The following is a 27,893-nucleotide window of genomic DNA, read 5'->3' on the forward strand; positions in this document are numbered from 1 at the left end:
AGCATCTGAATAAAATTATGAATTCTATGGTAGTGGTTGATGACAAGGACCAAGTTATCTAGAAACTTATTTTTGATGGTAAATTTTCCTTCTCCTCTCTTTATATTCAACAATATTCTAGTCAGGAGAGTCCTTGCTGGGCTAAGGCTTGGGTGAAAGGACTTTTTCCCAAAATTAATATTTTTTTTCTGTAATGTCCTTCAAACTAACATCCTGACGACTGACAATATCAAAACTCGAGGTTTTTGTCTTCCTAGTATTTGTCATCTTTGTATGTAGAATGAGGAAACCATTAATCATATGTTTATCCATTGTTCCTTGTCTGCTGATATTTGGGCTAGATGTCTGGACAACTTCAATGTCAGATGGGTCTTCCCTTAAGTTGTCCAAGATGTTTTTAATTCCTGGTTCCACCCTTTGAAGAACAATTTAGTTACTTTGTTATGGAGATTTGCTTTACCTTATTTTTGTTGGGGAAGCTGGAAAGAAAGAAATGATAGAGTGTTTAGAGATAAGGCTTCAAAAGCTCAAATTATTTTTGAAAAAATCAAAAGACATATGGTGGTGAACCTCTATATCACTGGTGGAATAATCAACCCCAAAAATCAAGGTGATAAAATCATTTTCAAGAATTGGAGAATAAAGGGGAGTGACATCATATATGCTAATCCTAGAGAAGAGACGAGATGAGAATGCCCTCCTCATTGATGGATGAAAATTAACTTCTATGGTACTTCCAAGGGTAACCTTGGAAATGTAGGGTGCGGTGTGGTTTTAAGGGATGAAGGGGGAATATGCAAAGCTATCAAATGTATTCCTATAGGTAATAAAACCAACCATGTTGGCGAGGCCATTGCTGCTTATCATGGGTTGGTTCTTGCTAAGGATTCTAATACAACTAAAGTTTGGGTTGAAGGCGATAATTTGAACATTATTAATTGGTTGAATAATGTTTTCCCTCCCTCTTGGCCTATACACAATGCCATCAAAACTACAAAGGAAATTAGTGAAACTTTTGAAATGTGTATTTTCACACATGTATATAGAGAAGCCAACAAGTGTGCTGACTGGGCTGCCAACCTGGCTTGCCATTCTTGACAAAATCATTGCCCTTTATGGTGAGAGTAATCTCAAGTGTGAGGCAAAATCTATGATTGAACTGGACTGTATCTAGATGAAGCAACGTGTCTTTGCTAATCACAATTTCTAATGCCTTTTCCTCATTTTTCTATGATTGATCACTACGACGATGTGGCTTGTTCTATTATTAGTCATATCATATTTACTTTGCACGGATTTTGGGTGGTTCTTCATAACAACAACAAAATTGTTAGGTTTCTTCACAGAGATCACAAAGAAAATAACAGAGTTGAGATAAAGAAGAATTGTGAAACTAAGGGTAATATGGGAGGTAATAAAAAGAGGTTTGAATCGGCTTCTTGCTCAGAATGGAAGAAAAACAATGAAGTCTGGGAGATTCTTCAAGAGGGAGGCTTCAGTTTTTTTATGGAAAGGCTCTAGAACAAAGACCCTACTGTCACTAAGCATTTCATAAAAAAATGGAAGAATGGTAAGGTTCTTGTTGGTACCCAGATGAAGAAGGTGGACGAAGATGTCATTGTTGAAGCTACGTGTATTGCTAAAGAAGGTATTAAATTTTTACAGTGATCTAAGTGTGTCTGACAAGGATACAGAGAGGTTTCCTATCGTTGATGGAGAGAAAAGGAAATTGGTGAAGGTGGATAATCCCTACCATTCCCCTAAGCCTATTTGCAGGCCGTGGAGGTTTGTGCTGTTTTGGAACCATCAACTACATTAATCCAGACAGGAGATTCACAAGGGCTTATGTGCATCATTTTATGCTACTTAATCACTTTCGTCATGGTGACAAGGTCAGTCTGCCTTACTATCTTGCTTGCTCTATGGATCATACTATTAGAGAAGTGCAAAAATATTCTCAAAGAGACCATGCCCTCCACCAGGGTTTAATGGTTTTAGTCTACAAGCTATTGAAGGGGAAAAATATTGAGAAACCTATTAGTAAAGGAAAACAAATTAGGGATGATGATAGTAAAAGTGAGAATAGTGGGTCCAATCTCTACTCTGAAATTGAAGGTGAGTCTGAGGATTTCAGTAACAAGGGGAAGAACAAGGAAAAGAGCAAGGGGACTGCTCTGGATTCTGACCTTTTAGACTCTGAGGATGAGTCTTTTGATGATAAATTCATAAAAGGCAAGAAGAGAAAGGGTATAGGTAAGCAAACCTAAATGACCAAGAAGACCTGTAAGGGGATAAACAATGTGAAAAGAGAGATTTTTTATTTCTTCTAATGAGGATACCGAGGTTGAAAAAACTGATAATAAGAAGGGTAAGGAGGAAGATGAAATGCTGGATGGTGATCATGGGGAGAACTTGAGCACACAGAGAATGCAGAATGAGGGTGAGGAGAACAACATGTGAAATCAAAATGAATGTCATGGTGACATTGGTAATGACAACATCAAGGGTTTTTGTGAGGTCATTAGCAAAATGGTGAAAGAGATTAGTGACTTGAAGACTGACCTCAATGTGATAAAAAAGGCTACTATGGGCGAGAAGCCTCTCTTTGAAAACATAAATGAATTAATGGTTGCTATTAACAAGGCTGAAGCAATTGAGGCTATGGTTAGTAAAATTATTGAAATGAAAAAGAAGGTGAAGGAGCTGGAAGTGAATAGAGATGCTAAGGGTTTGGATACTAACTTGAACAATCTGGTCAACATAGTGGATAAGATGGAGCTTACTGTGAAGAGGATTGTTGAGCAAAAGTTCCAGATCATCAAGGTCAATGTTGACCATATTAACATCCCGATTAACAAATTTGAACATATTAAAGGCAAGGAGGGTGATAAGGATTAGACAAAGAAGAATGGTAACGAAAAAAGAACAAGGGCCATCACTCAGAAATAGGTTGATATCAAGGAAAAAGAGCTGGAAGAAATGAAAAATTCTGCGATCAATATGAAGCAGATGGTGGTTCATGCTGAAGAACTTATGAGAAACATTTAGCTGTCCTTGTGTGTCTTTGTGCTTTCCTTTGGATGTCTAGTGTTGCTTCCTTTGTCTTGTGTTCCCTTTTTGTTTTGGCTGGGAACTATTCTATGTGTGGGTGGTCAGGCACTGTTGTTTTCTACCTCTTTTATTCTTTATCTTTCTCTTGCTTTGTAACAAGGTTCCGGGTTCCTTTCAAAAACCTGTTTTTAATTAATCAAAACAATCTATTAGAACCATATAAAATGTGGACAAAATAAATGCATTCTTTTTTGGGGTCTAGCTATATCTCATTGTATTAAAAGGAATTGAAACTCAACAATTTCTCTGGCATATTGAGTGCTATTATAGAAAACAGATATTAATAATACAAAACAAGAGAAAACACATGGACTTCTTTCATTTTTAAAAACAATGAAATCCTAAAACTTTAACACCATTCCTAATTTGAGTGAAAAGGGAAGCATAAATAAATTTCTAAACATCCTTAAAAAATATAATATAATACATAAACATTCATATAATTTATAGATACAAAACAGTTGGATTGAATACGATAACAAACTTGAAACCCAAAATATGTTTAGCAGCAAGAAAAAGAGACACCACAAATAGAAATGTGAACTTGTGCATGAAAAAAATTTAGAATAGAGAATACCTTTAACTTATAATTTTGTAAACTATCGTGACAAAATGGTAGAGAGTAGACCACGAAAAAGATTGCCAGAGATTTGCAGAGAGATCCATGCAAAATAATTGATGAAGAGTATATATATACAATTAAAATATCAGTCTACAAGATAAATCATAGGTTTGATTTAGTCTATAATAGTCTTAAATCATAGAGTAAACCATCACAAATAAACAAAAATAAATATTATGCCTAATCTTCAACATTACACAACAAAATTTCAAAATAGACTACACTAATCCAACAAAAATCTAAAAAATATTCTTATCTTGTTTTATTTTTATGAAATTTTAAATAATTATTTATAACTTAATATTAATTTAAGATATACTAATTATGAATTATTTTACCATTATTTACACTTTTAAATTAAGTTTAGTGTTTATTTTTATGCATGGTCTAAAAAAAAATTTCACTCAAATTTTAAAGCTAGCTACATGTCTAATATATATTTAATAAAATGAATTCTTAAACATAACTTCACTTAATAACTATTTATTTTTAATATATAATTAATAGACCAACTTATCCATGCCTAAACAAAATCTTATGATGCTATTCCATTAAGGGTAACATTTACTCTAAAATATTTATAATAAATCATATGTAGATATGTTTATCACTTCAAGATACATAAACATTTCACTTTTCTAACAAAAGAATGTATCACTGCTTAAAAATTATAGCCTTATAAAAGTATTGTACATTTCAATAAATATAATAATTCTTTGATCTTGAAAGGATTTGATAGAAAATAGAATTAATAATTGATAAGGGGTTCTATAATAAATGGTTCATAAGGCACAACACTTGTTGAAGGTTTTGTAAATGGGGTTGCAAGCTAAGTGGGCCTAACTCAGAGGAAACTCCATATTTAAGCATGTTCAAGTTGGAGTAGTACTTGGATGGGTGACTTCCTAAGAAGGACCAATGCTTCACCTCTATGGGCATCACCTAGATGCAATGAGTGCTAAGTTATCATTCATTCTCATGAGAGATGGGTTCTTGTGAACCATGGGTCAATGAGTTTGACTTGAAAACTAAACAATTGAATCTTGATAGCAATATCAAAATTAATAATTATTTAGAGAAGAAGATGTTTCCACTTAAAATGTGGTGTAACTCTATTTTATAGAGAAACAATTACTCATAAAAAATTAAGACAAAAGTAGTTATTCAAACAACTTCAATGTAAATAGTCAAGTCATTATGATTGCCACATTGACTATTTATGTTGAGATCTATTCCTGATATAATTTGTCTACCAATGAATTAAGTTCTACTATCACATGTAAAGACTTGAATACTTGAATGAAAGACTTAAATAATTCACATAAAAATAAGTAGCAAAAATATTATTCTTAATCATGGTGGAGACTTGAATGATTTGAAAATTAACAGATTGATTATTTATGTAGACATGTATTCCGAAAATAAGTACTCTACCAATGACTTAAGTTGTACTATCACATGTGAAGAATTGAATATTTTGAATAAAAGACTTAAATAATTCACATAGGAATAATTAGCACAATGCCAGTCTTAATCATGGTGAAGACTTGAATAATTTGAATAAAAGATGTGATTAATTCAAATGAAAATTATTGATACAAACATTATCCTTAATCATGATGAAGATTTAAAAAAAATTTGAACAAAATAATTAATGCAAATATTACAATCAGTCATAATACAAACTTTAAGCAATTTAAATAAAAACTCCAATAATTAATATAAATATCATGAAGTCAATTGATACCAACATTATCCTCAATTATGATAAAGAAAAAATAATTTTAATAAAAATCTTAAATAATTCACATAGAAATAACTGATGCAAACGTTGCCCTAAAAAAGGCTGTCTGCATTCACTATTCCAATGCACTTTCCTTGCGCTCCGCCAGAAAAATCTCTAATTTTAGCCCACCTCCAATTCAATACGAATTTTTGTCTATCTTCCAGATTTATCTAAGATTTGTGAGGCTGTGGCGAGCCTTTAATTCAACTCTCCACACTTCGAAAGGACGGGTTTTATGTTTTAAAATTAAGACAACACACTTGTTAATTAAGTGGGGGTAGTCATATTGTGAGGATAGGACGTGGCTTCTTAACCTACAAGATGAACTTTTTTGTGAAATTAGTTTTTACACCACTAAATTGGGGAATTCTCAATGTGATGTAACTAGCTTTGATGCTCAATTGACAGGGAAAAATCATGTTTCACATGTTCGATATTCTTGTGTATGAATATTGGTAAGTATATTTGAAGATGTAATAAGTAAAAAGAAAGATAGAATGATATCAGTCAATTGATAAGGAAAGATCACACTCCCCATGTTTAATATTCTTGTGTTTGAATGTTGGTAGGTGTATTTGAATATTTAGTGGGTTAAAAAGAAGGAACAAAAATAGCCAATTGATAGGGAAGGATCACACTCCACGTGTTCAATATTCTTGGGTATGAACATTGGTAGGTGTATTTGAAGATGTAATGGGTAAAAAAGAAAGAAAGAACGATAGCGAACAATCTATATATGGGTCTACAAATGGCTGACGGTAGTATGGGATTTGAAGACCTCTCTTTCAAGAGGACAAGTTTTCTGCCACTAGGCCAACTCAAGAGGACAAGTTTTCTGCCACTTGGCGAAGGGGGAGATGACGGTGACACTAGAGGATGTATGGCACATCCTGCATATTCCGATTCGAGGGGAGCTGGTCACCTATGACAAAGCGTTTCGATGAGGATGTCTATATTGATGTTGGCTCCATAGCCTGGGAGGATATCGCTGCTTTGTACGAGCCATTACCAGTAGTGTTGTCGGGGATTGTTTAGGGGCTAGTGTGTCCTGATAGACGATCACATGGTCTGGCCATTGGTTGGGGACAGGTTATTGAGTAGATGATGACAGAGGGGACCGGATTTGCGTGAGGACCGTGCGTGTTAGCGCACCTGTATCAGGAGCTGCATCAGGTAGTGTACCGCGGGAGGGGCTCCTTGGCAATGGGAGTGACGCTGTTGCATATATGGGTGTGGGAGCACTTACCAGTTACTTGACCAGTGAGTCTTAGATTTTGGGCAGTTGACCAGCCCTATGTATTTATGTACAATGGTATGATGAGTTAGCTCCACCTGGGGAAGTTAGAGTGGTGGCAGCGGGCACTGGATGACATGGATGCAGTTATTTGGAGATCGTATATAGAGTGCAAGCTCTGGGAGGATGATGTGGAGGTGTTGTCATATGTATTCATGACCTGGTTCCTTATTGGGAGGACATGCTACCATGTAGAGAGACAGGTGCCGGGCAGAGTTATGAGGCAGTTTGGACATTGGCAGAGATTGCCTAGGGGATCAAGGGAGTATGCTAGGGTGGTACGAGAGAGATATGCATGGGGGCCAGTACTACCCTATGATCAGGCATTGGTGGAGTTTTGGATGTTATAGGCGAGGCCATGGGATATGTGGTCGAGGGTGGTAGATACAGGGGTATCAGAGGAGTATACACAGTATATGGCGGCTCATCCGATTCCACGGATATCAGATCCAACAGAGCCGATTCCCGATTTTGAGGAGGAGAGGGGACGGAGACAGAGGAGGAGAGGCGGTCAAGGATCGATGGTAGATGGAGGAGGTAGAGGGGATGGTGGTGATGGAGGAGGAGGAGGGGGGGATGGTGGAGGTGGTGGAGGTGGTAGTGGTGGTCAGGTGCAGCGGAGAGGGAGAGGTGGTTTGCCATTGCGGATATCACAGGGACCTCTGATGCAGGGAGGAGTGAGATTGGGTGGGAGAGGTATGGGGGAGAGAGAGGTACCGATGGATAGAGGGGAAGGAGCCACTGGAGAGGGAGCTACAGGTGAGGCACCTATTAATATAGGGGAGGGAGCGACAAGGGGTGGTGATCTTCGAGATCATATGATATTACATTTGTAGACTCGACTGACAGCAGTCGAGACAAAGGTGGAGGATCTGGAGGTAGAGGTTGCAGCTAGAGATGTGCAACTATTTGCATGAGAGTCAGAGCTAACTATAGTGCTGCAGGAGAGGGATGGTGCAGTGGAGAGATTAGGAGAGTTGCAGGAGAGAGTCCGGGTTGGAGTAGGAGCACAGGGTCCTATTGGGGAGGTGACGAGGGAGATCCGACGAGCACAAGCTGAGATAGAGTATTGGCGGGGATTATATGAGCAGGTGGTGCCAGCTAGTCAATGAGCATTGAGCTATTCACAGATGCGGTAGGCCAGATCAAAGTGGTCTCAGAGGGTGCAGAGTAGTGGGGGTGTGATGGGTCCTCTACAGAGAGATAGGTCAGGTGGCGCAGGAGCTAGTGGGGGTTTGATGGGTCCTCCACGGAGAGATAGGTTGGATGGTGCAGGGACTAGTGGGGGAGCAGGTGGTGATGGTGGTGCAACATCTGGTCAGAGTGGCATCTGAGAGAGCATTTTGTATATTTTGTTATTGTCATTTTGGACTATGTCTTGGTTGGCTCTTGGTAGCCGATTTTGTAGACTTCATTGTACTCTGATATATGAGATGATATATATGAGGAGATCCTATATTTTTGTGATGATATGTATTTTGATGACATGTTATGGATGGTTATGCTTGATGGTGATTTCATGATTTATGCTTAGATGGATATTTGTTTTATGCTATATGTATGTGTGATGATTCCTATATGCATATGTTTATGATGATTTATCTTTACATGATGTCTATATGCATTCGTTGTATGATGTTGGATGCTAATCATGTGAATGCAGGTTTATGTATGCGTACATTTTGATGTTTTTGGGATAAAAATGTAGGATGTATGCAATGCCATGATGTTTATGTATGCATAAAAAATGATAATGTATGACGGTATAGATAGTATTTTGTACTTTATTTAAGCACAATGATGAGATAATGATATGTAATGATGTTAATGTAAATGCTTTTGAATGATTTATTTATGTATATGCATCTAGATGGTTAAAAATGAATGTAACATGGATAAACAAATGTAAAGTACAAATGTTTAAATGATGATTTCTAAATGAATGCATATGCTATAATGTATGAACCAATGTGTGAGACAAATGACAGTTATGATTCTAAATGCCCAAATATGATGTAGTAAAATGATAATGTGATGATAATGCAACTCATGCTTAATAAAATAACTGCACCTCAATGCAATTAAGAGGGATAATGAATGCAATCTAATGAATCCTAAGTGAGATAAAATGGATGAATGAATGCACTTTAACTATTGAATAGATAAATGAATGTATGCAATTTATGGAAACCGAAACAAATGTATGATACATAATTATGGAAATGATGATAAATGATGATAACTAACAGATGTTTAAATGAATGTATAGTAATGAGTAATCATGGTAGGAAATGTAGAATAAGTATAATTATCTATGCAAGTGAATCTAAATGTCATGAGTGTAATAATGAAATGATATAATGATACTAATGTAAGCAAATGAGAATGAACAATATGTGGTAAGTGCAACTAAATGATAATAAATGCATGCTAATGAATGGCTAATAAATGCATGCTAATGAATGGCTAAAGAATAATGCAAATGCGACTAAAATGTAATGATCATGGGATGATGATAGATGAATGCAAGGTTTTTTAGACTTTGCATGATGCACGTGATGATGTATCAGAGTACTCTGTTGCGATTGTATCCAAAAACCAGCTCAATTTTCGCAGAACTGCTCATTTTTAATTTTGTTCACACTTTGCATGCAAAATTATGTATATAAATGAGTAAATGGATGGATGGTATGCAATAGAATGCAATATAAATAGATGAGATGAAATGACTATCCATAGTGCTTTATTTTTCATCATCAAGATTTTTAAAATGTTGTAAGAAAATACAAGCAACTTGACATAATGATTCAAGATGACCTGAGTATTCCTTACATGAATTTTGATATAGCAAGTTAATATAGACAACTTGATATAATGGGTCAAGTTGAACTGAGTATTGCTTGCAGAACAGACAAGGATCATCTCCTTTCATGCATGACTTGGATCATCCTCCTTGATCTTGGGCTGATCATATCCCGAGACAAGTTCATACCGTAATAAGAGACAAAAACCTTTATCCAATTTGGATGAGGTAAGAGGAGCCAAAGAAAGAGCATTGGGCTGGTAAGTAAACAACATACATAAAGAATAAAGAATATGGATCCTTGGTAATGGTTCATGCTCATATGGTTGAGGTATACATTGTAATCAACATGCCATAGTGATCTATGACTGCATTTTACATAAGATCACGTAGCTTAGTGAACTTCCCACGTAGACACCATTAATACATGCCCTAGAACTTCATCGGAAAAAATCACAGAAGATACACAAACACTGTTGTAGGAACCTAATATATATAAACGAATGAATAACCCACAAATCAACCAAGTATTTAATAGCTTAAACAGAATTTTCTTGTCAAAGAAAATGTCATCTTGTCTTAGTTTTGGTAAGGAAGGATGCATCCTTGTTGAAGACAGTTTGAGTGTTGATGTTGATTGTTTGGTCAATTTTGAGAAGTGATCATCGTGTGAGTATTTTTCAATGCTTGTTTGGTATCTGCTCGGATGAGTATGTACAATGTGTTGCCATGTTTTTGTGTGATTTTCGATGTTTTCTGATGTTTTTGGATTTTGTGAGATATTTTTGAATGTTTTTGGTATGTTGTGAGATAGTTTTGAATGTTTTTGGTATTTTGTGAGATAGTTTTGAACAAAGAATCAATGAATCACAAGTAATGTAGAATCCACTTACATCAAATAGGTTAAGGGTATTGCCCCCAGTCTTAGGCATGACTCTGAAAAATCGGGATGCAAGACGCATGAAGTACTATCCTTAATTGTAGATCAATAACAAGCCATGACTTTGGATGGATGGATGAGTGGATGAAATGAATGTGATCGCAACAAGTCTGAAAGATAATGGAGCCATAGCCTTTACGAGTGGCACCTGTTTGCCAGGTTTTCACCATCGTACTTACCCAAGGTGCCACCGGAGTGGTTGTTCACCGTTTGGATGCATGATTTTTCTGTACTATTTTGATGTTTTTGTATTTTCTTCAGGTCATTTATTTGAATGTTTTTGGTGTTTTTGCCGGTATGTATGGGAGCCCGATGCTCTGTGTAGCTTATGTATAAAACCGTTTGAGGTGCATGCTATTGATCGGATTTGCTAGCGGTTCTCCTTCTGACGTAGCCAACTGATATGCCCTGAACCCAAATACAGTAGTGATAACACATGGACCCAACCAGTTTGATTCAAACTTTCCCTGATGTTCACAGTTGGGTTGGTTACGAGGATTTTCTCGAAGAACAAGATCACCTACCTCGAATGTATGAGGTCTAACCCGATGATTATAGCTTCTACTCATGCACTGCTGATAGGCCTTGAGGTGATTGTAGGCAACTTGTTGCTTCTCATCAAGTAGCTCTAAGTCTTGGAGATGGGATACTTTGTATGCTTCATCATCGATGAGATTGTGCAAGGAAACCCGTAGAGATGGTATCTCAACCTCGATAGGTAAGATAGCTTCTGCACCATAGACCAATGAGTAGGGAGTTGTGCCTGTAGCAGTTCGAATGCTAGTTCGGTATGCCCATAGTGCTGGATTTAATTGAACGTGCCAATCACGACCGACATCATTGTCTATCTTCTTAAGGATTCTTAATATGTTCCTGTTTGATGCTTCAACTTGACTATTGCCTTGTGGGTAATAGGGAGTGGAAAAGCGGTGTTGGATGTGAAATTTCTCACAAAGTTCACGTACATCCTGATTTTTGAAAGGAAGACCGTTATCTGTGATGATGGACATGGGTACACCATACCAGTAGATGATATAATTGAGGATGAATGAGGCAATCTGCTTGCTGGTAACTTGGGTAAGTGGAATAACTTTGATCCACTTTGTGAAGTATTCAGTGGCGGTAATAATGAATTTGTGGCCGTTGGATGAAGATGGATGGATTTTACCCACAAGGTTAAGACCCCATTGACAAAAGGGCCATGGTGTTGTGATTGGTTGTAATTCCTGTGCTGGTGCATGTATCAAGTCTCCATGAACTTGGCATTTCTTGCACTTTCTGACAAAATAGTAGGAGTCATTTTCCATAGATAGCCAATAGGATCCAGTGCGCAGGAGTTTCTTGGCTAGTGACGGACCACTTGCATGAGTTCCACAAATTACTTCATGTACCTCTTCCAAGGCCTTTGTTATCTCATCCTATTCTAGACATCGAAGGAGAGTACCATCAAGACTGTGTCGGTATAAGGTTTCAACGATAATGGTATATCGAGCAGTTTGGTGAATGAAGGTTTTACGTTGGTTATTCGATTGGTTAGGAGGAAGGGTGTGATCGTGGAGGTAGGTGTAGAATTCACTGTACCATGGGGATTCAGAGCCGATAAGGCAACATATCATCTCGGATTCGGGGATATCATAAGCGAAAATCCAAAGCTGTTCCACCAAGAACTCGTAATGTGTGGAATTCCGTGGAAGATCTAGGAGAGATGCAATGGTAGCCGTAGACACTTAAAAATAATTATTTTAATTATTTTTAATTCCTAATATAATTAATTAATTAATTATGTTAATTCAAATTGTCCTCAATATTAATTAAATATAATTAATATTGTCACTATGGTATGTGCCTGGTTTATTTAATAAAACAATCCCTTGCTTTATTCTTCTAAAAATTAAATCTTCACAAATCTCCCTCTTAACTAATTAATTTCAATTAATTAGTTAACCCCCATGATTCCTACAAATCATCTTCTTAACTCATCATTAACCTAATAAATTATTCTAGAAACCCCCTAAACTCACTTAACCTTATTCTTCTAATTTTTAATTCTCTCCACTCATTCTCTCTCTTAGTCAAATCCTCCTACAAATCCTAATCCCACCTAACACTTCTTCTAATCCCCTTCCTAATGAGTTGCTAGTGACTAATCATCATGATTAGTCACAAAGTCAACCCCTTGTCCCTTCCATCCAACCACTAGCTTTAAATGCTCTTTTCATAGGTGAATGTCAGATTTTCAAGATCTCACATTCCTCTAGGCATCCCCTCTCCCAAGGAATTTTTAATTCCTTCTTATTCCTCCAATCCCTATGCTTATCCCTTTTTGGAGAATTTTTAATTCCTCCTCTCCATTCTCCAAGGAATGTCACATCCCTTGCTCTTCTCAAGGCACATTGGGAAGTCTTCCCAATGCACCTTGTTCTTCCCAAGGTACCTTGGGAGTCTTCCCAATGCACCTTGTGGAGTGTGGAGACAAGAAATGCCTTTAAGGCATATCTCTTGGTCTCCACACCCTCTCTTGGGCCTTGTGTGAGCTCACAAGCAATCCTAGCCCTTCATCTTGAATCCATCCTAGCCATCCATTCTTCCTCTCCTCTTCCTATAAATTGAGGACTCCATCTCTCCATTCATCATCTCCAAGTTTAATAATCTTATGCTGCCCATTTGAGTTCAAAAAAGTCATCAAAGCATCCAAATTATAGCCAAATCCATACTCATCCATCACTTAGTCACTTATCCATCCATCTCATCCTCCCATCAATCATATTGTGCACATTTGGAGAGCCATCCACATCAAGCAAGCAAGAGGAGCCCATCCAATCAAGTTGAAGAGAGAGGTTCTATTCAACTTCACCAAAGGCTCAATCTGAGGGAGAGGTAAAGGTTTGCAAGGTATATGCATTTTATTCATGTCTTTATGTGGTTTTATGCATATTTCATGTTTTAATATCTTTTAATGTTTTATTTGTGCACTAACCACTTGAATTCACCCCCGCGATCATTTCCGAGAAGTCTCCTATAGTGACCTTTATCTTTGCAGAATCTTTCCCAAGAGTCTCACGGGAGATGCCCTAGCATGGTTCTCATCTCTACCACGAGGTTCCATTGTCTCCTTTCTAGACTTGGTAGAAAAATTTGTGGCCCACTATGCTTACAACATGGTTAATGATGTTTCTATGTTGGACCTATGTAATACAAAACAAAGGCTCAGAGAAACCTTCGCCAATTTCCTACAAAGATGGCGACATCTTATCAAGAAATTCCAGTGGGACATGCCAGAACAACATCAAATTGAGCTATTTCAAAAGAACTGGGTGCCTGAACTTTCAAGACCCTTAATATCTCAATGTATCAAATCCTTCCAAAAATTGACCGATAAGGGCCTCGCCCTCGAACGTGTCTTGTTGGAGGAAGGGACCTTGAAACATTACCAAAAGTCGACACAAATTTCTTCCTCTTATCATAGTGACAAGCCAAAATTCTAGTCTAAAAACAAAAATGTGGTCAATGATGGTGTAACCGATGCAAAGCGGGTCCAAACCGTGACCGCTCCCTCGAAATCCACCACCAATAATCATCAATTCAATCAAAATCAATCTCAAAAACTGCATAACAATGTCTCAATCCAGGGATGACCACCTCGATCAAATAATAGGACTCCAAGGGACTTCACTCCTCTGGCTGAGCCTATTGAAATGGTGCTTCAAAAACTTGTCCAAGTAGGTGTAGTGGTTTTTCCAATCACTCGCCCGTTTGACCCCAATCAACCTAAACCAAGATGGTACAATGAAAATGAGTATCGCGAATACCATCGTATCAAGGGAAATGATACATGAAAGTATATGAAGCTCAAAATCTACATACAAGATCTCATTGATAGGGGTGAGATTGAAGTAGCAAATGTGAAACCTGGTAATAACAACAACAAACTTAAAATCTACCATGAACCATTCCCGAAGTATGATAAAGGAAAAGGCTCGTCATCTAACGCAATGGGTTATGACTACGCTAATCACATAATCGACTTTGATTTTTTAGTAGGTCGCATTGAACCCGCAGACACTAATGTCAATGTCATAACCATCCAAGGCGTTAATCCTCCTTCTTCCCAAAGCAGACCAAACCCTGCTAGGATAGTCATTCAAGGTGCCATGCCTTCCACCTCCCATTTCCAGAATGATTGCAATGTAACTACACATCAAGGTAAGGTCACCATCCAAGGAATCCCTCCCCCACCAAACCCCCCGCCAATATCTTCCAGTCGCCGATATGACCTCCTGGACCAACTTGGGAAGACCCCTGCACAGATTTCCATTCTAGAACTTCTCAAGACTTCCCCTATCCATAAAGAAATTTTGGAACAAGCCCTTCTTGAATCATGCATTCCTGATAACATCAACGCCACCCAATTCCAAGCCATCATTGGAAACCTTGCTTCCCAGCAGCACCTTGTATTTACCTCCAAAGATGCTCCCGCAGATGAAGACCATAACAAACCTTTGCATATCGAACTCTTATCCACAAGCATAATGTAAAACGTATCCTGATAGACAGTGGATCCAGGCTTAATCTGTGTACATACAAATTAATAAAATAATTGGGACTTTCTGAGGATCTGGTAGACACATCAAGAAGGATCACAATACAGACATATGATGATGCAGAAAGACTTTCAAAGGGCATGATCACCTTACCTCTTCAAGTGGGCCCCATTACAATTGAAACCCCTTGCCAAGTACTAGATCTTGATCTCCCCTACAACATTCTCCTCGGGCGGCCATGGATTCACTCCTTGAAGGCCATACCCTCCACCTATCACCAATGCATCAAATTCCCCTTCAATGGAAGAGAGATAACTATCAAAGGCGATCCCCAACCTTTTCAATATTGCAAACTATTAGAGGGGAAGCATTCGTATCATTGTCCACTAAATATACCCTCACCAACACCTCCATTTGACACATCAAATGTTGCCTCCCCATCATCCTAACCAGATAATCAAATCAAGATCTTGGATAATGGCTTTGGAGAATACAAATTTGAGGATGTCTTATTAATAGGCAACCTCCCTCTCTCTCCTAAGTCATTTGGCAAACCAAAAGAGCTCAAAAAGGACCCAAAACCAGTCATGCAATACCAAAATACCACCTTCCAGCAATGGGGCCCACTTAATGAGGAGAGCCTTGAAGTAGATGTCTCTTCCTGGTTGTACCAGGAAGAGGATGATGATCCAACAACAATATCCAAAAAATGTACCCAAAAGAATTTGCTATAGTTGAAAGAATGGGTTACAAAGGACACGACCTGGGACCAGAGGAAAAGGGAAGAAAAGCACCCATAAATCCTATCTCCTACAGATACAACAGAGGCTTGGGGTACACCCCGGTGCCTAAGATTACTATCACTGGTGCCCCTTCTAGTCCTTCTTCGGATATTGAAAGTGCTGACGAAGAGGAATTCCATGAAATGCCTTATGAATATGAGAAAGATATCTTCTTTGACACTTACATCAATACCATCACCCCCTAACCCCTCCCACTTCACACAAACTACATCTTGTCCATCCTGAACTCATTGACTGGGGCCAACGAGAGAAACCCACTTTAGATATCTGCACCGACAATAATGCTCTCATAGCTCTCTTGATAGCGCGGAACCTGGAAGATAGTAACAGAATCGAGGGTATGCAACTACACAAAAATGGATACTTTGATAGTCAGGTCAATGCCCTTAGCCACAAAAAAGATAATAAAAGAAAAAGACATGATTCTCTAGGTGAAAACCTCCTCGAGGCACCTTTGGATGAACAAAAAATAAAAACAAAGGGCATATCTGAAAGTGAAAACTTGGAAAAGGCACTTGATGATGAGGGACTTGACCTTCCTACCATTGGTTACCTTCCATAGGACAAATCAAATTTGCTGATAGAAGAAACAAACAACATCAACATGGGCACCGAAGTCATTATGAAAAATATGCTCATTGCCAAATCCCTCACAGAAATAGAGAAACAAGACTTCATCAACTTCCTTACAGAGGTAAAAATCAATTTTGCATGGTCCTATTCCGATATGCCAGGGTTGGATCCTGCCTTGGTGGTTCACAATCTCACCATCCGTCTAGATGCAAAACCTATAAAACAAAAATTATGCAAAATGCACCCACATATTGCAGTCCTGGTCAAGGCAGAACTCCAAAAGATGTTAGATGTAGAATTTATCAAACCAGTAGATTACATTGAATGGGTCTCCAACATTGTACCTGTTGGCAAACCTGCTGGGGGCATCCACATCTGCACAGATTTCCGAGATCTAAATAGAGCTTGTCCTAAAGACGATTTCCTGCTCCCAAACATAGATATGATTGTGGACCTTACATCAGGACATGAGATGATGTTGCTTATGGATGGATTATCTGGATACAGCCAAATTAGGATTGCAGATGAGGATTAGCATAAAACTGCATTCACAACACCATGGGGGACTTTCTATTATCGGGTCATGCATTTTGGTCTCAAAAATGCTGGAGCTACATACCAACGTGCCATGACAATAATTTTTCATGACCTCTTACACAAAATTATGGAGGACTATGTGGATGATCTGCTAGGAAAATCTAAGACAAGACAAGAACACATCCCCATTCTAAGGTAGATCTTTGAAAGATTAGAAAAATACAAACTACGGCTGAATCCAAAAAAGTGTGTGTTTGGAGTCACATTGGGAAAACTATTAGGATTGATTGTTTCCCGCAGAGGCATCAGAGTCAATCCTGCAAAAGTAAAAGCTATCATGGAAATGCCTCCACCAAAAACTCTCAGACAACTGCGTAGTCTCTAGGGAAAACTCCAATCTATTAGACGTTTTATTTCACAACTAGCAGGTAAGTGCCATCCATTTGCACACCTCCTGCACAAGGACACAAAATTCAAATGGGACTGCTTATGCCAAAAGGCCTTTGAGAAACTAAAAGAATATCTAGCATCACCTCCAGTGTTGACGCCTCCTACTCCTAGAAAACCCCTTATTTTGTATATATGTGCTACTGTAGTGGCATTGGGGGCATTATTGGCACAAACAGACGACCAAGGGAAAGAACATGCCATTTACTACATCAGTCGAACTCTGGTAGGATATGAACTCAATTATACCCCCATTGAAAGAGCATGTTTGGCGTTAGTGTTCAGCACATAGAAACTACGACACTATATGCTAAACAACAAGACAAAACTAATTGCTAAAATTGATCCACTTAAATATCTCTTGTCAAAAGCTGCTCTCACTGGAAGAACTGCCAAATGGGTCATGCTCTTAAGTGAGTTTGACATCGAGTATGTGGACAGAAAGGCAATCAAGGGACAAGTCATTGCAGATCAGTTGGCTGAAGCTCTACTTCCAGGTGACCATCCTATTCTCACAGAATTACTAGATGAGTTCATTATGACTATTTCCACATCCTCCACATGGCAATTATACTTTGATGGCTCCTGCACCCATAATGGATCGGGGGCAGGAATATTATTGGTCACACCTCAAGGAGATGGCATCCCCAAATCATACAAGATAGCCTTTGCATGTACCAATAATATAGCAGAATACGAAGCACTCATCACAGGTTTGCACTTGGCTATCCACTGGAAAATAAAGGAGTTACAAGTCTATGGCGATTCGCAGCTCGTCATAAAACAAGTCAATGATGAATACTAGACAAAAGATGATAAAATCCTTCCCTACCGTACCATGGTTGAAGATCTTAAGCAACACTTCATGGCAATTGAGTTTGATCAAATCCCACGAACAAACAACAGGGCTGCAGATGCAATGGCCACCATTGGCTCCCTCCTTCAAATGCCAGCACATAGTCAGAAATGTGAGTTCTTGGTTGACCAATTGTTTATACCGGTGTATGACCTACCAGACTCTGAAATGGTGTATGTTCTTGTTGGTCCCGAATCCCCTTGGTACCAAGAAACCTTCGCTTTCCTCAAAGACAACACCATTACCCCACATCTCACCAAAACCCAACAACAAACATTCATTTGCTGATGCGCTCGTTACACCATCCTTGGAGACACCTTGTTCAGAAGGCATTTTGATGGTTCCCTCATAAGGTGTTTAGATAAACAAGAAGCAGAATGGGCATTATGTGAAGTACACGAGGGCATTTGTGGGGCACACTCAAGTGGGCTCACATTGGCTAAAAAACTTTTGAGAACATGATACTATTGGCCTAAAATGGAAGAAGATGCATACAACTATGTGAAGAAATGCATCCCTTGCCAGCAACATGGCGACAAGATTCATGCACCGTCACAAGAATTGCAGCCATTTATTACACCCTGGCCCTTCTCACAATGGGGGCTCGATCTCATTAGGAAAATCCACCCTTCATCCTCCAACGGACATAAGTTCATTATAACCGCCACCGAGTATTTCACCAAGTGGGTAGAGGCTATCCCTCTTACTTTTACAACTGGTAAGCAGATATCCAAATTCATCCTAAATTACCTGATATGCTGATATGACATTCTAAAAGTTATTATCACAGATAATGGCAAACAATTTAAAAACCAGGATGTCAAAGAACTCTGCCAAAAATTCAACATCCAACATCGCTTCTCCACCCCATATTATCCCCAAGGCAACGGCCAAGCTGAGGCTTCTAATATAACCTTAATCAAAATCCTCAAAAAGACAGTCAATGAAGCTGGCCGCGATTGGAATCTCCAACTCCATCTTGCTTTGTGGGCCTACCGCACCTCCATCCGCACCCCCATAGGTGCCACCCCTTATTCCTTAGTCTTTGGCTCTGAAGCCATCCTTCCCCTTGAGATCGAGATCCCCTCTCTAAGGGTATCACTGCAAGACATCCTACCAGAGGAAGAATACAGAATTGCCCGCTTACAAGAGCTAGAATTGTTAGATGAAAGGCACCTCAAGGCCTTGAACCATCTCCGGGTATATCAGAACCACTTGCGGATGAGTTATCACAAAAGAGTCAGAACCCAAGAATTCCAAGTTGGTGATGTTGTCCTCATGGAGAATCAGAAAAATCTACAAGAAAGAGAAAAGAAAGGCAAGTTCGAGCCTAATTGGCTGGGAAAATATGTAATCACAACAAATTATGGATTAGGAGCTTATCAGTTGGCTACTTCTAAAGGCGATCCTTTGGATGAACCAATGAATACCATGTACCTCAAAAGATTTTATGCCTAATCCTCAGAAAGTCTCAAATTGTCAAAAAACCAAAAAAAAAAAAAAAATCAAGAAAAATACAAAAAAAAAAAGAAAAAGATCCTAAAAAAAGCATCACTTCTGTGAAAACCTAGCAAACAGGCGCCCTGTGACACACAAAAAAAAAAGGAGAAGAGAAAATCAAAAAAAGAAAGAAAAACAATTCGTCCATTAGTGAAAACCACTTTGTGGCGCTATGGACAAGTACCTTGGTGAAAACCTCCATGCAGGCACCAAGGTAAATAACCAGATCCATTGTCTATCCGGTCGACACTGCAAATAACCCACCATCCACTCCACCCATTTGCAACATTCCTACTCTTCCACCTCCTAATAAAATGTGCATATGATGATGAGTCTTCGCCTAAGTCATGAACAAGGAATGTCCCATTAAACTGAGCTTCTACGCCTGTCTGTAAAATTCAAGAAGTCTTGAGAAACAATCCCAAATCCACTAGTCACTCTCCAAAACCATAGAATCACTTGCCTAATCCAAAAGCCCACTTTTCCCTAGGGATGACTCGTTCCCTCGCCTGGAAACCTAATTCTTCATCCTAGTTCTATTCTTGGCAAGAGGTATCATTTGGTCGCAAGGAAGTGACTTGTTAGATTTTGTTAGATCTTTTCATATAGACTTGCATATTTTGCCCTACGACTGCCACTATTTACAATTGCCTGGGTTCTTCCATATCCAGGTACGTTAAGATAGGTGCATACTGGGGCATATTTCATAGTATGGCATGTTTTGGATCCCTCTTGTATAAACCGGCGACCTGGTACTAGTGTTTATCAACACTTACCTTCTCGTGTACAAGAGGTATCAGTGTGTTTGAGGGTGTCCTTGCACGAACCCACAACTTTGTACTAGTGTTTCTTAACACTTGCATTGTTGTGTGCAAGAAATTACCGCTTGTCTGCAGAGTCAGTCCACGCCCTGGGTTTCTCATGGCATCCTGATTTCTATAATCAGTGGTGCAAGTTACTCAGGGCAATATCAAACTAGGTTGGCTCTCCACATTTGTTGTGCACAAAATCTCACCATCATTCCATCAAATCCTAAAATCGATAATCCCATGGAGTTCTCAATTTCCCCCTCTTCCCATCTATTCCATATTCTTCTATCTAAGATCATTGTGTTGTTATTGGCATATTCACTCTTTTTATTAATTCATTCACATCAGGTAGAGTGCTTTTCTCAAACAGTCATATTTTCCACAAAACATTTACCATATAAGATTGTATCACATAAAAGATACACTCATCCACATAGCATTACATTTAGACTGCATCATAAATCATTCACACATGTGTATTTATACATAAAGCATAAAAAACACTCATCCTGCATCCAAAAACTATGTCAGCAACACATCATCAACATACATATATAAGCATCCACTCTGCATCACAAAATAGGTCAGCATAGCACATCCATGATTGCATCCATATATGACATCATAAGAGAAACAAAAATAATCCAACACAATAAATGATACACATCATCTGTCACCAATCGAATCATGTATACATATATATATAAAGAGGAAAATATGTTTGTCATTATACAATGACCCCTCATTGGCTCCGTTGTGGCGTATATGGACCCCCATGAGGGCCCATCTTCCCCCACGGTCTCGCCTCTCCTATTCTTCTTTCCAAATTCTTCATGACTGCTACATATTTCTTCCTCATTTATCCCTCTCTTTTTTTGAGAATTTTTCGTCTTTTTTTTTCGAAAAAATTCTCGAGGGGGCATACACCACCCATGCTTTACACTGGGGCATCTTTTTCTTCTTCTATCTTCTACACATCGCCAAAATGTAGACACTTCAAAATAATTATTTTTAATTATTTTTAATTCTTCACAAAATTAATTCTAATTCTGATCATGTCTTATACAGGATGAATCCTTCCTGAAACCAGAAATTGCGCTTTGATCATGTCTTATACATAATGAATCCTTCCTGAAACCAGACGTTGTGATCAGTCATGTCTTATACAGGATGAATCCTTCCTGAAACCAGACATTACGCTCTGATCATGTCTTATACAGGATGAATCCTTCCTGAAACCAGACGTTGTGATCAGTCATGTCTTATACAGGATGAATCCTTCCTGAAACTAGATGTTGCACTATGATCATGTCTTATACATGATGAATCCTTCTTGAAACCAGACGCTTTGATCATTTTTGTCTTATACAGGATGAATCCTTCCTAAAACCAGATTGAATCTAGATCTTATCAATCAAATCAATATCATCATAAAAAAAACAAGATTATTCTTTGAATCAACGTGTCATCACACCTCGCTTCAAAGAGGGGTAAAATGTAGACACTTAAAAATAATTATTTTAATTATTTTTAATTCCTCACATAATTAATTAATTAATTATGTTAATTCAAATTCTCCTCAATATTAATTAAATATAATTAATGTTGTCACTATGGTATGTGACTGATTTATTTAATAAATCAATCCCTTGCTTTATTCTTCTAAAAATTAAATCCTCACAAATCTCCCTCTTAGCTAATTAATTTCAATTAATTAGTTAACCCCCATGATTCCTACAAATCATCTTCTTAATTCATCATTAACCTAATAAATTCTTCTAGAAACTCCCTAAACTCACTTAACCTTATTCTTCTAATTTTTAATTCCCTCCACTCATTCTCTCTCTTAGTCAAATCCTCCTACAAATCCTAATCCCACCTAACAATTCCTCTAATCCCCTTCCTAATGAGTTGCTAGTGACTAATCATCATGATTAGTCACAAAGTCAACCCCTTGTCCCTTCCATCCAACCACTAGCTTTAAATGCTCTTTTCCTAGGTGAATGTTAGATTTTCAAGATCTCACATTCCTCTAGGCATCCCCTCTCCCAAGGAATTTTTAATTCCTTCTTATTCCTCCAATCCCTATGCTTATCCCCTTTTGGAGAATTTTTAATTCCTCCTCTCCATTCTCCAAGGAATGTCACATCCCTTGCTCTTCTCAAGGCACATTGGGAAGTCTTCCCAATGCACCTTGTTCTTCCCAAGGTACCTTGGGAGTCTTCCCAATGCACCTTGTGGAGTGTGGAGACAAGAAATGCCTTTAAGGCATATCTTTTGGTCTCCACACCCTCTCTTGGGCCTTGTGTGAGCTCACAAGCAATCCTAGCCCTTCATCTTGAATCCATCCTAGCCATCCATTCTTCCTCTCCTCTTCCTATAAATTGAGGACTCCATCTCTCCATTCATCATCTCCAAGTTTAATAATCTTATGCTGCCCATTTGAGTTCAAAAAAGTCATCAAAGCATCCAAATTATAGCCAAATCCATACTCATCCATCACTTAGTCACTTATCCATCCATCTCATCCTCCCATCAATCATATTGTGCACATTTGGAGAGCCATCCACATCAAGCAAGAAAGAGGAGCCCATCCGATCAAGTTGAAGAGAGAGGCTGCTATTCAACTTCACCAAAGGCTCAATCTGAGGGAGAGGTAAAGGTTTGCAAGGTATATGCATTTTATTCATGTCTTTATGTGGTTTTATGCATGTTTCATGTTTTAATATCTCTTAATGTTTTATTTGTGCACTAACCACTTGAATTCACTTTGCTAACCATTTTACCATCTTCAGTAGCCATAGCGTCAGCAGCTCGATTCTAATCTTTGGGTATCTGCTCAAAGGTGATAGTAGTAAATGACACCTTTAGACTGTCCACCATTTGCTTGTATGGCTCGAGTTTGTCATCCTTAGTCTGATATTCATCGGTTGCTTGTCGAATGACCAGTTGGGAGTCGCCATATACTTGTAGTTCTTGTAACTTCCATTGTACGACTAGCCTGAGTCCTGTGATCAAGGCCTCATATTCAGCTATGTTGTTAGTGCACGGAAATGTGAGCCTGTAAGACTTCAGGATGCTATCACCTTGAGGTGTGATAAACAAAATGCCTGCCCTCGAGCCATGCCTAGTGTATGAACCATCAAAGTATAGTTTCCGTGGTTGTGTTGTTATGATCATGAATATCTCTTCATCTGGAAAATTGGAAATGAGAGGATGATCGCCTATGAGTGGTGCATCGGCCAACTGATCTGCAATAACTTGACCTTTGATAGCTTTACGGTCCACATACTCAATGTCAAATTCACTTAGAATCATCACCCATTTGGCTAAGCGGCCTGTCAATGCTGCTTTGCCGAGTAAGTATTTGAGTGGATCAATCTTGGCAATGAGTTGTACTTTATGTGTCAACATATAGTGCCTTAGTTTAGTGGCTACCAAGATTACTACTAGGCAAGCTCTCTCAATAGAGGTGTAATTGAGTTCATAGCCAACCAGTGTATGAGAGATGTAGTAAACAACACACTCTTTCCCTTCTGTATTGTGTTGTGCCAATAGTACACCCAATGCCATATTTGTTGCTGATATATAGAGTAACAAAGGTTTGCTTGGATATAGTGGGATCAATAATGGTGTATTCATGAGATAGTCTTTAAGCATCTGGAATGCTTGTTGGTATCTAGCATCCCACAGAAAGTGGATATTTTTGTGTAGCAGGTTTGTAAATGGGTGACACTTATCTGCCACTTGGCCAATGAATCTTCAAATAGATTGAAGTCGTCCTTGTAATGTCCTTAGCTGACTGATGTTCTTTGGAGGTGGCATGTCCATGATTGCTTTGACCTTTGCTGGATCAACCTCAATGCCTTTACTTGAGATGATGTATCCTAGAAGCTTCCCCAAGGTTACTTCAAAGACACACTTCTTTGGGTTGAGCTGAACATGATATTGTTCCAGTCGGTCAAAAATTTTCACCAATATGTGTAGATGTCCTTCTCTTGTGAGTGATTTTGCCAATAAGTCATCAACATAATCTTCCATTATGGTATGCATCATGTCATGGAAGATGGTGGTCATTTCTCATTGATAGGTCACGCCTGCATTCTTGAGACTGAAAGGCATTACATTCTAGTAGTATGTGCCCCATGGACATGTGAAGGTTGTCTTATGTTGATCTTCTGGTGCGATCTTTATCTGATTGTATCCTAAAAAGCCATCCATGAGAGAAAGCATGACATGTCCTGCTATTAGGTCTAATATTATGTCGATGTTTGGTAGGGGGAAGTCATCCTTAGGACATGCCTTATTTAGATCTCTGAAGCCAGTACAAATATGGATGCCCCCATTTGGTTTGCCGACAGACACAATATTGGATATCCAATCTGCATAGTCAATGCGTCTAATAAAACCAACATCTAGGAGTTTCTTGAGTTCTGCTTTGACTAGTACTGCAATCTGAGGATGCATCTTGCGAAGCTTCTGCTTGACAGGTTTGGCTCCTTCTGCTACGGTGAGGTGATACATGACTAAATCAGGATCAAGCCCATGCATGTTTGCATATGACCATGCAAAGTTGATCTGACGCTTCTGGAAGAACTCTACAAATTTAGGTTGTTCCTCTGGAGTTAGAAGAAATGCCAGATGTATGTGGTGAGGAGTCCCTACGTTGTATTCTTTTGTTTCGTTGATGAGAATAGTTGATCATTCCTATTGTGTACTACTAGGGAGAATGTCAAACCTTTCATCTTTCGGCGCCTCAAAGAGGTTTTTACCATTGGATACGCTCTTTCTTTTTACTTTTGTTGGATCAAACAGTGTCACGGTGTGGTTTTCACTGGAAGATCCATGTTTTATTGTTATATTTTTGCAACTGAAAGGTTTGGCATCCGCCCCAAAGTATGCTACGCTATTAAGTTCTATGGCGAAGCCAAATTTGTGATCCCCGCTTGGTATGTTATCCCGTAGTTCCAAAAAGTCAGTGATTGCCTCATCGTTTTGGAAATAGTCAAGACATGGGGGATTAGGTTGGTTCCATTCGATGAGATCTGGATGGATAACAGGCATTACCTCATCGATAAGGTGAAGGGTGTTAGATGTGTTAGTGAGGGTTAAGACGTTGTGGTGAAGGTCATTGATGGTACTCTCCCTATCAGAATCAGGCGTAGGATATGATGTAGGGTTTGTGGAGGATGTTTCCAGATCAGGAACCCAAGAGGTCTTTCTATGCTTCTCCGTAAATAAGGATATCTTTGCGGGGTGGAGGTAGTGATGTGTCTTCCATATCTGAAATATTAAGCTGGATGGAATCAAACTCCCATTCATGTGAGTCACTTTCCAGTATCCGATTACTATACCATAGTGGGTTGTCCTTTGAGTTAAACACTGCAGGTGTGATCAGTTGATGTACCTGTGTAGATGAAATAAGCGGCGCTGCAGGAAGGATTATGGGGATCAATGAATCCGATATGGGGAGTATTGGTAGTGTTGACTCTGTTGCTTCTGCTGGAACTGTTGGTGTCGTAGATACTGTTGTGGGTTCTGATACAGTTGCTGCTGCTAATGGTGCGATTGATGTTATGGCTGCTGCTAGTGGGATTGCTGGTTTGTTTGGTGGGATGATGTGTATTGTAGATGGTTGTGTTGGTATTTTTAGCTTTAGTGGGGCAGTTGAGATGGTGTTTGATGCTGCTTTTATAATCAAAGGTGTCCTCTTTGCAATAAGCTGATATAGTGGTTTGCTGGGTTTTCCTTTGAATCTGCGCTTAGGAAGGATCTCCTTTTGAAAGCATAGTCCTGTATTATCCTTGGGTTTTAATTTCGGCTATAGCAGTTCATGTCTTCCTTGTTTGCAAGGTCCCAAAGCACTTTGATCATCATAACCCATTCTTTGCATAATGAGAAGGCCTTTGCCATACTGATCTGTGGGAAGCTTAGCTTGTGGAATATCAGTGGTGATGGGATCTTTATAGATCCATTCTACTAAGTCCTCATCTCTAGTTTCTTCTTCTTGACTCTTTCCTAGGATGAAAGGCGTCAAAGTACATGCTGGCTTGATCAGTGGTTGTTGAAGTAACTGCTAAGGTTTACCATGTGTTCTAGGAGAAGTGGGCATTTGTCCCACATAAAAGAGTTGACTGAGATTGTATTCCCCAGGACCTTCCTCTGCTATTTTCATCTTAAGCTTTTCTTTCTTGGGTATTGTGGTGTTTGAACTGGAAAGAGAGGTTGGACTTATGTATGAGGTGGAGGAGATGGCTTCTCTATTGTTGGGAATAGTAATCTTTGGTTGATGACTGATATTATGACAATATGCAAAGGGGTTTGCATCACCCAGGATTGTGATCTCTACACCATTATGTGGAAACTTGATACACTGATGGTAGGTGGATGGAATGGCTTGCATGGTGTGTATCCAAGGTCTTCCTAACAATAGATTGTATGGCAGAGGAAGGTCCAGGACTTGACAGATAATGTATTTCACCACAGGGCCCACTTGGATTGGTAGTACCACAACTCCTTTGGATGAACACTCAACATCATCATAGGCTTTGATTGTGATCTTCTTGCGAGGATCCACTGATAAAATTGCATATCCCAATGCTATGACTAATTGTAGAGTACAGATATTCAGGTTTGCTCCATTGTCGATCAAGACTCGCTTGATCCTATGCTAGTTGATAAATCCTTCAATAGGGAGTGAGGCATTATGAGGTTGCTGGAAGGAGGAGTTGTCACTTTCCAAGAAAGTGAGATAAGGTGAGGATCTTAGATTTCTGACCATGGCTTGGAATTGATCTGTATTTAGGTTTCCAGGGACTGATGCTTCTTGGAGAGCTTGATCCAAGATTGTTTTATGGGATGGAGATAGGCGCAATAGCTCTAAGATAGATACCAGTGCAGGCATTTTGTCTAACTATTCCACAAGGTTATACTACTTTGGGATAGATGGGGTGCCTTGTGGACCTGCTTTTATAGTAATCTTGCTGCGACGTGCAACAACATTGCAAGTGGAGCTGGGATTTTTGATGGTTATAGTTGCAATCTGTTCACTGGCATCGTATAGGTGATTCAAAGTATAATTATACACGGCTTGCATATAATTGGTGGTATCTGTGTTTCTCCCTGAAGTAGAAGGACCCCTTTGATCTTGTGATGGAAGTGGATTTTTAAACATAAGATGATCATTGTTTGTTGTCTTTGGGTCATGTCCTTTGATTTCAATTTCACCTCAGTCAATAAGATCCTAAATAAGATCTTTCAATCTGTGACAA

The sequence above is a fragment of the Cryptomeria japonica genome, chromosome 7 (genome assembly GCF_030272615.1).
Source record: "Cryptomeria japonica chromosome 7, Sugi_1.0, whole genome shotgun sequence".
Taxonomy (NCBI): domain Eukaryota; kingdom Viridiplantae; phylum Streptophyta; class Pinopsida; order Cupressales; family Cupressaceae; genus Cryptomeria; species Cryptomeria japonica.